We start from the raw sequence: 11747 nt of genomic DNA on the forward strand, positions 1-11747 counted from the left end.
ACTCAAAGAGTACGTTATCGAAGAATGAAAGTAGAGTAGTAGAGGAGCAGCCGAGTTTTAATAAAAGCAGAGGCACCCGAGAATCAGTTTCAGCACTGCAAATAATAATGGAGGGCAGACTCAGGAAAAACGGGGAAGCGTACATTGCATTTATAGACATTGAGCGGTCTTGTGACAATGTGGAATGGAATTAAAAAAATTTCCCATCCTTATGCAGTGTGGTATCAACTACAGGTAGAGAAGGACAATGTATTTTCATTATGCAAAGGATGAAGTAGACGCAGAAAACGAAATGGTAAAGACGCTAAAACCGGGAAAGCTGTAAGGGAGGAGGGCTCATTTGCACCACTGATATTTAATTTGTGTACAGAACATTCAGTGAGGGAAGAAAATGACTGTCTCGATGTGTTGGTTGCTTGTCTGAATAATACAGTTTGCTAACTACACTGAAGCGGTCGCCGAAAATGAATATGTGCTGAATCGACGTTTAATGAAATAGAAATGAAGCTACCTGACGACTACTACATTATCTGATCAAAGGTATGCGTACATCTGTTAGTGGACAGTAATATGGACTGCGTCGACGCTTCGGCATTACGGCTCGAATCTGCTGGGGACCATTTCAATAAAGTGTCTGAATATCTGCGATGGAATTGCAGCCTATTCTTCCCCAAAAGCCAAAAACAAGGAAGGAGGTTATATTGGATGCTGGGGTCTGGAGCGAATTGGGTGTTACAGGTTATCCCAAAGGTATTCCATTGGCATCAGGTCGGAACTCTAGCCAGGTCAGTCTATCCACAAACCATTACCTCACAAAAAAAATGGCTCTGAGCACTATGGGACTTAACATCTTAAGTCATCAGTCCCCTAGAACTTAGAACAACTTAAACCTAACTAACCTAAGGACATCACACACATCCATGTCCGAGGCAGGATTCGAACCTGTGACCGTAGCGGTCGCGCGGTTCCAGACTGAAGCGCCTAGAACCGCTCTGCTACTCCGGCCGGCATTACCTCACAGGTGGAACTTCAACACAGAGTGGATTATCATTCTGACACAGTCATCGTCTCCGAACTGCTCCTATATTGTACGCAGTACACAATTACATAAAATGTGGTCATACTTTTCCGCATTTAGCGTTTTCCTTAGCGCAATTGCAAGTGGAGTTGGAATCGGGATTTATCCATAAGAAATTTGGAATTCCCGGAATGGTTCATTTATTAGATTGTGGGATATAACGAGACGTACGAGTAGAAGCGAAATGCATATTGTACTGCGTAAATGTTCCTTTACAAATGGAGTCGCATCGGGATTTATAGAAAGAAATTTGGAATTTCCGGAATGATTTATTCATTAGATTGTGGCAGATAACGAGACGTAGAAGCGAACTACCTATCAGTTTCAACTTGTGTAACTCCAGAAATGCAAAATTCTCACTTGAGTGGATCGTGTCTGTTCCCATTATGAACCTAAAAAGGCCTTCATTGTTTGCCATTTCTCACAACTAAGACAGCTTTGATGGGATGTATTGGTCGGGCCTAATCCTAGTATTCCTGATGGACACTGTCTTGTAACTTCCATGTCACTGTCATGGTCAGTTGCAAAAACAGACCTAATGTCTTATGGGATAACATCAATCAGTGATTTTATAATGTTACTTAAAATCCGTCTTGATTGCAAATGTTTTATTCATACGACCGGTTTCGGTTCATTCAGAACCATCTTCAGCTCTGATATTTCAGTTACAGGAGTAACCCGTCCAAATCCAACAACTTTCACATGATTTCACATGTGACGTAGCATGTGAGAGTTGCTGGATTTGGACGGGTTACCCCTGTAACTGAAATATCAGATCTGAAGATGGTTCTGAATGAACCGAAACCGGTCATATGAATAAAAAAAATTGCAATCAAGACGGAATTTAAGTAACATGGTCAGTTGCAGTTTCCTCTCCCGTGTTTCCAATTTCCATATGTTGAATTGCAACCATATATCTCTCACGCGTCAAGAGACAACACTACGGCTCGCAACTTGATCAATTTCAATCCGTTTCTAGAAAGTTCTTGTATATTATCAACGATTATCAGTGTAGATTCCCTTACTGACATCCATATATTGGATGCAGTGTGCTACTAAGTATTCTGGAGACCCTGATTCACGTCACACATATGTGTCTGTAGTGCACATTCTGTTCATATAGGGTGATATTTCGAAGCTTATTGAAAATTAAACGATGTACAAAAATGCTAAAGAGAATCGAAAAATTGCCGCGCAGGATTAGCCGAGCGGTCTTGGGCGCTGCAGTCAGAGACTGTGCTGTTGATCCCGGCGGAGGTTCGAATCCTCACTCGGGTATGAGTGTGTGTGTTTGTCCTTAGAATAATTTAGGTTAAGTAGTGTGTAAGCTTAGGGACTGATGACCTTAGCAGTTAAGTCCCATAAGATTTCACACACACAACCGAAAAATTTTTCACGATAACCAGTATTCACAAATTTATCATCACTTTTTTGCATTGTGTTGACTGGTAAAATGCGATGTATTACACAATACATGAAAATTAAACAGTGTACAGAAATGCTGAAGAGAATCGAAATTTTTTTAAGGTAACCAATATGCACAAAGCTGTCACCACGTTTTTTTTTTTCATTGAATTGACTGGTAAAATGCGATGTATTGGGGCAAGTCGCACTGCAGCCAGTCCAACAGTAATGGCGGTGTGTGTGTATGTTAGACGATACCATGAAATCTGGCAGTCTGCATTGTTCAGTGGAATAACAGGAAAACACATAGTGTGACGGTCCGGGGTGATACTGGGTACAACACGTGATCTCGCATACTACGTTTTGATGGTAATATTAACAAAAGTCGCTACATCAGGAATGTTTTAGAACTGAATATACTGTCCCTCATTTAGATTGCTCCATATGCCGCGTTTCAGCAGGACAATACTCAGACGAACGAGTCCCATTGCTCCCTTGGTCTGCTTGGCGACCATGTCCCTCTTTGACCGTGTTTGGGATGTGCCTGGTCCGCAATTGGTTTGCCACAATCCAGGAAAGATTCCCAAAGAATATATCCAGGCTCTCTTTGATTCCGTGACGCGACATTCAAAGCCTCTCATTGCAGCTCATGTGGACTTCACATAAAACAGGATGCTTCAAAAAGATTCATCCGATTTCACGAGACTATATCCCCTACGTTAATGAAGATATACATTTGGGGTGAGATTTAACTTATGCATCGAAACTACACTGAAGCGCCAAAGAAGCTGGTACACTTGCCTAATATCGTGTAGGGCCCCCACGAACACGCAGAAGTGCCGCAACAGGACGTGGCATGGACTCAACTAATGTCTTAAGTAATGCCGGAGGAAATTGACACCATGATTCCTGCAGGGCTGTCTATAAATCCGTAAGAGTACGAGGTGGAGGGGGGAAGGGGAGGGAGATCTCTTCTGAACAACACGTTGCAAGGCGTCCAAGATATGCTCAATATTGTTCATGTCTGGGGAGTTTGGTGGTCAGCGGAAGTGTTTAAACTCAGAAGAGTGTTACCGGAGCCACTGTGTAGAAATTATGGACGTGTGAGATGTCGCATTGTCCTGCTGGAATTGCCCAAGTCCGTCGGAATGCACAATGGACTTGAACGGATGCAGGTGATCAGACAGGATGCTTACGTATGTGTCACCTGTCAGAGTCGTATCTAGACATGTCAGGGGTCCCATATCACACCAACTTCACACGCCATACACCATTACAGAGCCTCCACCAGCTTGAACAGTCTACCGATGACATGCAGAGTTCATGGATTCATGGGGTTGTCTCCATACCCATACACGCCACTCAATCGATACAATTTGAAACAAGGCTCGTCCGACCAGGCAACATGTTTCCAGTCATCAACAGTCGAATGTCGGTGTTGATGGACCCAGGCGAGGCATGAAGCTTTGTGTCATGCAGCCATCAAGGGTACACTAGTGGACCGTCGGCTTCGAAAGCCCATATCGATGATGTTTCGTTCAATGGTTCGCACGCTGACACTTGTTGATGGCCCAGCACTGAAATCTGCAGCATTTTGAGGAAGGATTGCACTTCTGTCATGTTAAATTATTCTCTTGAGTCGTCATTGGTCCCGTTCTTGCAGGATCTTTTTTCGGCCGCAGTGATGTCGGAGATTTGATGTTTTACTGGATTCCTGATATTCACGGTACACTCGTGAAATGGTCATATGGGAAAATCCCCACTTCATCGCTACGACTATAGCACCTCGTTCAAACTCACTTAAATCTTGATAACCTGCTTTTTAGCAGCTGTAACCGATCCAACAACTGCGCCAGACATTTGTTGTCTTATATAGGCGTTGTCGACCGCAACGCCGTATTCTGCCTTTTGGCATATTTCGTGTGTTTGAATACGCATGACTACACCAGTTTCTTTGGTGCTTCAGTGTATTTGTGCATCTTGGGAGAACATGTGTTGCTTGTCTGAGTGCCTCTGCACGTTCCCTAATGAGGTTAGCTGCGTCCATGATGTGACGAAGCAGTTCATATTGCACATTCACTTTTCGTTTGTACACCTCAGACTTCATCCAACCCCATAAACAAAAATCTAATGCCGTCAGATCTGGCGTTCTTGGTGGCCAGCTAAGTGTACCACCGCAACAAATCCAGCGATTACGGTAAGTGTAGCTGAGATGTTTCCTCACACGGCTGGTAAAATATGCAGGGGCTTCGTCGTGTTCGAAGTATATTGCACTCCGAGTGGCCAAAGCAATGTCCTCGAGGTGTTCAGCAAACGAATTTATCAAAAAGTACAAGGAATTCTGTCCCGGCATTTCAAAAATGACTGCACTTATCAAAGTGTTACCGATCATTAAACGTGTTCTATCTCGGAAACCATTCGGAAACCATCTGAAGTTTTTTACTTCAAATGAGCGTTCCTGTCATATCCCTTAATACTGATCATTGCTCCTGGGACACTCTGCATAGCAGCTCGAGACATGACTACCGTCTATACGAGTGTCGTGCGTCCGAGTAGGGTACATTAAATATTTTTGAAAGGTAAATGGACACGTTAATTCTACATGTAATTGTAAAAAGTACATGTGCATAAATGTAAAAGATATAATCTTGCAAAATAGGATGGTTCTTCTGAAAATAAAGTAAATCATTTTAGTCCTATGCGTAAGTTAAAATTTACTCCAAGTTTCCATTTCCATTCATTTAGAAGATACTGCCTTGCGAATTCAGTTGAATCCTTTTTAAAACGTTGTGCTGTGTTCTCAGAGATCACGTGCAGTTCTGTATACTGACTCATTTATGTATTATCATATTTCTAATCTTTGTTATAAGATTCAGTCCAGTTACATGTATTGTTCTTGGCGTTTTCACAACCGTTAGTGTGGTTGACAAACTGTGGTTCAGCAACAACTTTTCTTCACCGTAGAGCCAGTAATCTGTTTTCCAACTGTTGTGCGCACTGCTTAGTTGCAGATGTTTTAAGACCTTTACTCTAGCGTGCATTCCACATTTTTCTAAGTTTTACAGGCGCAGCATTGTTTGAAAGACTAAACAAAGCGATTATCTGTAGCTCCTGGTACTGCCCCAGAACCTCACACGATTGCTTGTAGTATGCTTTTCCATTTCAGCTTAAAGTAAAAAGTTCTTCCTTCGGGTTTTTAACAAATGTTGGAATGTCGCCATTATATTGTCTCGCAAGGGTAGCAATAATAGTTTCAACATTCAAATAGAGTTAGGTTCGCGCTGACTCAAGTAGCTACATTAACATTGTCAGCGTTTTTCTCATTATTATTTTTCTACACATATATAAAACTGTCAAGATACCACGGGTAACGTAACTTCATAACTATGTAGTGAAGGCTGCAAAGTAGACAGTAATCTGTCGTGACGCCTAACGCTATAATCCAGTATCGTTGCAAGCAGGATCCGAGCGAAAGTTTAGAATACGTATACCATCTTTCTCCTGATACTAGATCCCTACTGATACTACTACTGGACTACTTAAGCCGGTTACAGGAATGGTTCTTCTGAAAAGACGAGGTAAATTTCCTTTCTCATTCCTGTCCAATATGAGACGAGACGTCTTACACTAATCTTCCTTCTTTTTTATTCCTACTGGGACCAACTATAAGCGCAACTATAAATGCAAAAATTGACAAAACTTTTTTCGGTATTCGGAAGGCGTGCGGTACTACTTGGAGGTATAATATCATCAAAAATCATGAGTAGTTGCCTCCGTCTAACTGCGTAGTCCTGGACAAAAATAGTTCGATATCGTGCAGAATAATGAAACTCGAAGGTGGAGGGAATTTATTTATCGTATGTCATTATTACACATCGCATTAATGAACTCGGTTACATAATTAGACACGTAACTGAACTATTGGTCGTGTTAGGAGACAAACTGAGCACCCGTCTTGGATTGTTTGCAGGTGACACTGTAGTTTATATAGTGTAGTAAAGTCATCAGAAGATCGAAATAAATTACAAAACGATTTATAAAAGATATCTGTATGGTGCGAAAATTGGCAATTAATGCTACATAATGCCGGCCGGAGAGGCCGAGCGGTTCTAGGCGCTTCAGTCCGGAACCGTGCTGCTGATACGGTCGCAGGTTCGAATCCTGCCTCGGGCATGGATGTGTGTGATGTCCTTAGGGTAGTTAGGTTTAAGTAGTTCTAAGATCTAGGGGACTGATGACCTCAGATGTTAAGTCCCATAGTGCTCAGAGCCATTTGAACCAATGCTAAATAATGAAAAGTGTGAGGTCATGCACATGAGAGCTCAAAGGAATCCGTTAAACTTCAGTTCCACGATAAATCAGTCAAATCTAAAGACCGTAAATTCAATTAAATACCTAGGAATTACAATTACGAGCAACGTAAATTGGAAACAACATCGAGAAAATGTGAGGAAGGCGAACCAAAAACTGCGTTCTATTGGCAGAACACTTAGAAGATGCAACAGATCTACTAAAGAGACTGCCTGCACTACGCTTGTCCGTCTTCTTTTGGAGTACTACTGTGCGATGTGGGACCATTACCAGATAGGAATAACGGAGTACATCGAGAAAGTACAATGAAGAGTAGCAAATTTGGTACTATCGAGAAATAGGGAAGAGAGTGTCACTGACATGATGCAGTAATTGGGGTGGAGATAATTAAAAGAAGGCGTTTTTCGTTACGGCGGAATATTCTTCAGTGCAAGATCTTAATGAATATGTCTGCACTATTTGCTGGATTGTCTGCCTTTCTGGTTCACAGTCGCACTTCCGAGATATGTTTAGTTTTCCAGTTACACAATGTGCCTGTACATCTCTCATGGTTGGTTCCATTTCGCTTTAGAAGTACCCAAGGTGTTTTCTATTTTTTTTTTTTTTTTTTGGGGGGGGGGGGGGGGCTAAGGCGAGTCGGTTACTCAGAGATACGTCAGAATTTCCTGAGACCCGCAGTGCAGTGTCTTCCCAGACTTTCTTATTGCACAATATCAAACCATATAGCTTCAGCCGCAAATGGTGATTTTCTATAGTGGAACCGTTTAATATTTCTGTAATCAGCGAACGAATCAGAAGGAAGCTGAGTGGTGTTTTGAATTTTTCTAAGTTCTCTAAGAAGTGTTTATTGTCTTCGCAGCTGAGGTGAAGCTATATGACTTATGATTGGTATCCAGAAGTTCGGAGTGCTCTTAATCGTGCCTAAAATCATACGCATTGTGTGATTTAGTTCGATGTCCATTTTCTTGGTATGGGCACTGTTAAACCAGATTCTGCTAGTGAATAAACTGCTAGCGCATGTGGTGCCACACAGCTCCTGTACGATATTATTCTTAAATGGAGTTTTGCAGCTGTCTTTCTCAAGTTTTCCTTGTAGCTTAACGCTCTGTCTAAAGTAATTCGCAGAGTTTTGTGTGAGTTAAGGTGACATTGTGGAAGAAATTCGAATTTTCGTGTTTGCAAATTTATTGTTCAGCGAAAGCATGAAACCTCCGTTTTAGTTGAACTCCTGACCAACATAGATCACAGATCATAGATCTGTAGGCGGAGAGGTGGTAGCACATAGCCTACTCACTCAAATATCGTCGCATGTCTTAATTTCATAAGAAGTAGTGGATACGTTTAGAATTTTTTATAACACTATGATTTAGATTCTTGTGGTTGGCAGCATTACTCCATCCAAGCCACTGAAGTATTTGTAATAAAAAAAAATCCCACTGCCAAGATCCAAAATGACGGTTTTCCAGGCCTAATACTGAGCGAGGAGACGTAGCGGTTTAAGGCTTTAGATCCACTTTCAAGAGGAGAAGACTTCAAATTCCCGACAGACTATCGTTTAAAGGTTTTCTTGCCATCCTAGATCGATCCTAATGCTCTCTAAATAGACCAGATATTAAACTTTATTCTTTCTTCCTGGTAGGGCGACGCCGTAATACGCTGATCGGAGACCTAGATCAAGCCACACCGTACATTAGTTAAAGATAATGCTAATTTGACATCAGTGAAATAAGCTTCAATACTATCATTTACGACAACGGCTAGGCACGTCGTTTTGGATATGGATGTTCTTTCGACGGAACCAAAAATTTCTCATTCTGCGCGGAGCTGACGGCTCTGTCATTTGCCCACGAGACTGTGACGAGCGTTACACATTAACGCTCTTCTATTGTTAGCGCGGGCACCGCAGGATGCGGGCGCAAAACATAATGCGGACCATGGAAACTACACACAGCACATCAGCTGCTGCCATCTCACATATGAGGTCATTGCAAAATATTCTCTGTCTGACAAAAAGATATCATTAGTGTTCAATAAGTTTTGTTGCTACGTGACTCACAATAAACTAATTAATATGTCACTTAGATTTGCGAAATAGTTTTGCTAATTTCTAAAATAGCAGTGTATGGTTTACATTTAAATGGATGAACTGTATTAACGTACCGTCACGAAACTGGTTTGTTCTGGATGACTTCTCACCATCGGAAATTCAGCCAAAGTTTGGTGAAGCTCTGTGAAGATTCCACAGCTTTATTTTCAGTGGTAAAAGAATGCGCGACGAAATTAAACTTGCCAGTACATCCCTTGAAGCCGCCAGGGCTCACATACTGGGGTAAAAAAGACTGTAGAATATCATTCATGACAAAGTATTTCAAGTCATATAAATCAGTATATGCCGTTACTTTATCATCGTCTTTACAATACGAAGAGGGAACACTGATTATTGGAACAGTAGCTACACAAATTATAATGGAGTGGGTGTGTAATAGAGGTTGTTGGACGATCAGTTGCTTAAACAGGAGTATTATTAGTAGTAGTAGTTATTGGGTTATTTACACAGTAACTTTATTAAGAGACTGAGACCATAGGATCAATTTTCTACTACAATACGACCACTCAAGCGATTACAGGAGTAGTACCATGCCTCACAATAAGTAGACTGTCCTCCGCTCATGCTGGTATCCATAAACTCGTCGTGCGGTAGGGTACACCTTTAGCAGATGAAGCACCCGTGTGAACTATGTATGGTATCACGACCCTAAACACAGTCGTAAGTAATCATAGTATGTTTGCAACGGTAATCACTGACATACCGAAACGACCCACGACAGTCTTTGAGGTCCACCGTGATAACACCACAAAGAACACAGACTCATTGGCGAATCACAAAACTTGCACGGGTGTTGTTAGCACAAGTATAAGCAAAGGGAACGTCAGTGCGTTATGGAGACGTCGGAAAGCAAGCTGCAGGTGGGAGCTGTTTATACTATTGTCTGAATAACTCCTGCACCGATATTACGAAACCAGTATTTCATTGATTTGAACCCAACTTCTGAGTCAAAAATGGTTCAAATGGCTCTGAGCATTATGGGACTTGACTTCTGACGTCATCAGTCCGCTAGAACTCAGAACTACTTAAACCTAACTAACCTAAGGACATCACATACATCCATGCCCGAGGCAGGATCGAACCTGCGACCGTAGCGGTCGTGCGGTTCCAGACTGTAGCGCCTAGAACCGCTCCGCCACCCCGGCCAGCACTTCTGAGTCAGGCTGATAACTTTACACCTTACTTTCACATATTTTGCATGTACGTCACTAGCAGCAATGGACCTAACTGAGCACTAAAATATACAGTATTAAAGAGCCATAGCTGAGGTCACTAATTTACGCCTCAGCTACGGCGCTAGACTCAGAGGTAAGCGGTTAGAACCCTGGTAGTGGAAGGAATCTTCATCTTGGCCAGCGAGGAGAGGAGAGGCGATGGCTTGAAGCTCCGAAACATAAGGTTTTACGCCGATGTCATGGGTGAAATTCGAAATCTTTCAGCAGCGTCTCACGAAGTGAGGGCCTGTACACTGTCGATGGTGATCCATCTGTCAGATGAGGATATTAAATCTAGCGGTCCGTTTTGTGCTATTCGAGAGGAGCAGGCTGTAAGCCGACGCTGCGCACCACCCTCTCCCTTTTCTCATAATCATGCTACACAGCCATGACACCACTTTAAACACACAATCGGCACAGTCGCCTAGTCGCCTATACTCAGCAGATACACATAAGACAAGGAGCCATTGTGCATGGGGGAAAAGAGCCCTTTGGAATTAGGCATCTGAACAATGCTATACGGATACTTTTTTCAGTTTTAAATTCTGCATTAAATAGTAATTGTGTAAAAATGGTTACTGGGAATTGCGATATTGACTCCTGCAGTATGGACAAACTACACTCCTGGCCATTAAAATTGCTACACCACGAAGATGACGTGCTACAGACGCGAAATTTAACCCACAGGAAGAAGATGCTGTGATATGCAAATGATTAGCTTTTCAGAGCATTCAAACAAGCTTGGCGCCGGTTGCGACACCTACAACGTGCTGCTCGCGTTGGTCGAGATCCAATGACTGTTAGCAGAATATGGAATCGATGGGTTCAGGAGGGTAATATGGAACGCTTTGCTGGATCCCAACGGCCTACTATCACTAGCAGTCGAGATGACAGGCATCTTATCCGCATGGCTGTAACGGATGGTGCAGCCACGTCTCGATCCCTGAGTCAACAGATGGTGACATTTGCAAGACAACAACCATCTGCACGAACATTTCGACGACGTTTGCAAGCAGCATGGACTATCAGCTCGGAGACCATGGCTGCGGTTACCCTTGACGCTGCGTCATGGACAGGAGCGCCTGCGATGGCGTACTCAACGACGAACCTGGGTGCACGAATGGCAAAACGTCATTTTTTCGGATGAATCCAGGTTGTGTTTACAGCATCATGATGGTCGCATCCGTGTTTGGCGACATCGCGGTGAACGCACATTGGAAGCGTGTATTCGTCATCGCCATACTGGCTTATCACCCGGCGTGATGGTATGGGGTGCCATTGGTTACACGTCTCGGTCACCTCTTGTTCGCATTGACGGCACTTTGAACAGTGTACGTTACATTTCAGATGTGTTACGACCCGTGGCTCTACCCTTCGTTCTATCCCTGCGAAATCCTACATTTCAGCAGGATAATGCACGACCGCACGTTGCAGGTCCTGTACGGGCCTTTCTGGATACAGAAAATGTTCGACTGCTGCCCTGGCCAGTACATTCTCCAGATCTCTCACCAATTGAAAACGTCTGGTCAATGGTGGCCGAGTAACTGGCTCGTCACAATACACCAGTCACTACTCTTGATAAACTGTGGTATCGTGTTGAAGCTGCATGGGCAGCTGTACCTGTAAACGCCAT

This window comes from Schistocerca gregaria, chromosome X (assembly GCF_023897955.1).
Source record: "Schistocerca gregaria isolate iqSchGreg1 chromosome X, iqSchGreg1.2, whole genome shotgun sequence".
NCBI lineage: Eukaryota > Metazoa > Arthropoda > Insecta > Orthoptera > Acrididae > Schistocerca > Schistocerca gregaria.